The following is a 3,195-nucleotide window of genomic DNA, read 5'->3' as shown; positions in this document are numbered from 1 at the left end:
AAAAATACTTTCAAATGTTTTCAGGTTGGCTGGCTGGTGCTGACGGGACGGAGCTGAGGCTAGAGTTAAAATTCATATGTTAGACTTCCGCTGTAGCAATTACTCTTATACATCTTTTGTTTTCTCAACTTAAGATGACTTCATGTCGAGCTTAAATTTGAAATTCTAGTTTTATGCTAATGAATGTTGGTTGTCAGAAACATGAAACAAAACTTGTGATCCAAAGGGGCATAGCCCGACTTTCTATCCTATTTTGGGTTTAACGAGGTATTTCCTTGTTTATTTCTATGAATTATTCACACCTCGATTATATTTATTCCTTCAAGAATTGGGGTGTGACAAAATGGATAGTGAATTGCAACCACGAAACTGTCTGTGGATATCAAATGCCTCTCAAACCCACCCTAATAGGTTCGGGTTTTCGCGGGTATCCATTACCCGCGGGTAAATTGCCATCCCTACCTACAAGGAGAAGGCGCCGACTCCGGCGGTGGAGGAAGGGAGGGTCCACGTCATACCTACACCCAAGAAGAGACAGACCTTATCATCAGAATTGGGGGGAGGAGACAAACGGCGCCATCCGAGGTGTCGACCAAAATGGGGAAGATCCACGATGATCGAATGATGGAGCTGTACGACATAAAGAATGCCCTCAAGAGGGAGATCCACAACGATCGAATCATCTTCATTACTTCCGACATGACTCCGGAGCAGCTAGAATGGCACAAAGAACGGGTGGCGACGATTCTAGCTCAGAGAAGGGGAGTGGAAACTAGATAATTTTTTTTAAGTAGTTTTTGATTATGTCTTTAGTTATTTTTCTATGTAATTTGTAGGTTTTTAAATTAATGCAATTTTAATTTTAAGTAATTGTGTTATTTAAATTTGTGCAAATAAAGTTAAATGAAAAATACAAAAATCAAAACTAAAATATAAAGTAAGAGAATGAGTCATTCCACTGTGGGCTCCTTACTCATAAGTGGTCACCTACTCTATAGAGTAAGGAGCTTACTCAACCACTATGGATACTCTAAGGATAGATAGTTTTGATAGATAAGTTATGAAAGTGGGTAGTTTAAATTCTCGCCCTAAATATATTATCCTTCAAACCAAATAAGATACTCCCTTCGTCCACGATTTAATGCCCCACTTTGGTGTGGGCACGGAGACTAATAAAGCTGAAAAATGTGATGTGGATGAAATATAAGGGTAGTTGACTAAATTGATAAAGATAGTTGACTAAAGTGATAAAGGTATTGTGAGTGGGTCCACTAGTGATAAAGTGTAGTAAATATAGAATATAAAAATGATAAAGTATTTTAAGGTGGGTCCATTAGTGTCAAAGGGTAGTAAATATAGGAAAAGAACAAGAGTAAAATGGTATAATAAGGCATTAAATTTTGGACAGATTTTTAAAGGCAAGTAGAACATTAAATTATGGACGGAGGGAGTATAAAACTAAAAAATATGGTACCCATTTTAAATGATAAATTTATACCTCATTATATTATTCATCCATTTAAAGGGATAAAAGGCAAATACACCTTAAAATTGTGGGGATATTGAGAAACAAACAACTATCGAAGTAAAGGGGCGTCTCACTACTTTTACTAAAATATTGTATATATTGATATAACTAACCCAATCAAACAAATTAATTTTATGCTGATAAAATACCAGTACAACCTTAATTAGAATTGAGCTCTACACTATGTACATCCTTAACAATAATAGGAGCAAACATATTTATCCTCCCCAAGGAAAGAAGAAAAGAGGGAATAAAATAATACTCCATTCGTCCTTCAAACATCTTTTTTTATATATATATATATTTTGGTCTGTTCTTAAAAATAAAGATATGTCAAAATTCTTCGTTCTGGTGCGAGTAGCAACGATTCGGAGATAGAAATTGATTTGTCTTTTTAAGAATCCATAGAGATGGGGAATCGATCTCGTCAGAATTTATTTACATTGCCCTAAATTCGATTTAATATTCGCTAGAACGTATTATAGTCCTATTTACTGAGCTCTGAGCTCCTATAGCTTCCCCCTTCCGTACTACAAAAATGGAGGAGTCAGACTTTGCTATAAGAGGAAGGAAAGCCTCAAGAAGAGATAGCCCAACCTCTTTGTTTTGTTTGAAGCTTTGCCAGGAAGCTTTAGCTTCCTTTAATGCTGCCCGGCCGTAGCTGAAGTGATTTGAGGGCATCAGATTGTAAAAGAAAACTCTATTTTGTGTGGGCTAGGTCGTTGCGCTCCTGCCACCTGTTGTCAAAGTAGGTTGATGGGCAAGCCCCCGCCTGTCGCAATGGTGTAGGGCGTCAGAGGTCCCTGTGGCCAACTCGAAGGGGCTGAAGTTATCTATTATTATTACTCTTATAATTTTTACTTTTTGTGAGACTTATTCTCTACTCATCAAATACACAATTACTTTTTATTAAAATTCGTAATTTAGAAGGATGTTTGAGGGATGGAGTATTAGAGCATCCACTATGGTGCTACCCATAGTGGATGCCACTAGGGGTGGTAAAACGGTTCCGGTTAATCGGTTTTAACTGTAACCGAACCGAAAATCGGTTTTTTTCGGTTCGGTTCGGTTATCGGTTAGTGTGTTCATCACTAATCGGTTAATCAGTTTAACCGGTCCGTTAACCGGTTAAACCGATTAACTGGTTTATTTTATATTAAATTAATTAATTTATATTTTAATATTTTAATTTAAATAATACATTAATATTTCAAGTATCTATAATTTTTTTTTTGTTCCAAATTATCATAAGTTATGAATTGGTACAGTGGATAAGACCTTATTATTTCTTTCAAAGGTCAAGAGTTCAAATCCTATTGCACACATTCTACAAATATGAATTTTTTTAAATAAAAATCAGTTAATTCGGTTAACCGATTAACCGGTTTACCAGCCCTAGATGCCACATGTGTGCCACCTCATCTACTACCTCCTTTTTCAACTACCCCATATTTTCTCCACTATAGCACTACCTCACTTTTAACTATTCATGGACCCCACTATCATTATTATTTTACAAATATATTTGTGTATTTAATTTTGTATTATATTTTATTTTAATAAAATTAATATAATTATATGAATAAATTAATTATTTAAATACTATAATTTAAAATTAATATAATTATACGAATAAATTATTTTATTTAAATGATAACATACAATTT

The sequence above is a fragment of the Salvia miltiorrhiza genome, chromosome 5 (assembly GCF_028751815.1).
Source record: "Salvia miltiorrhiza cultivar Shanhuang (shh) chromosome 5, IMPLAD_Smil_shh, whole genome shotgun sequence".
Classification (NCBI taxonomy): domain Eukaryota; kingdom Viridiplantae; phylum Streptophyta; class Magnoliopsida; order Lamiales; family Lamiaceae; genus Salvia; species Salvia miltiorrhiza.
This window is presented reverse-complemented; position numbering follows the sequence as displayed.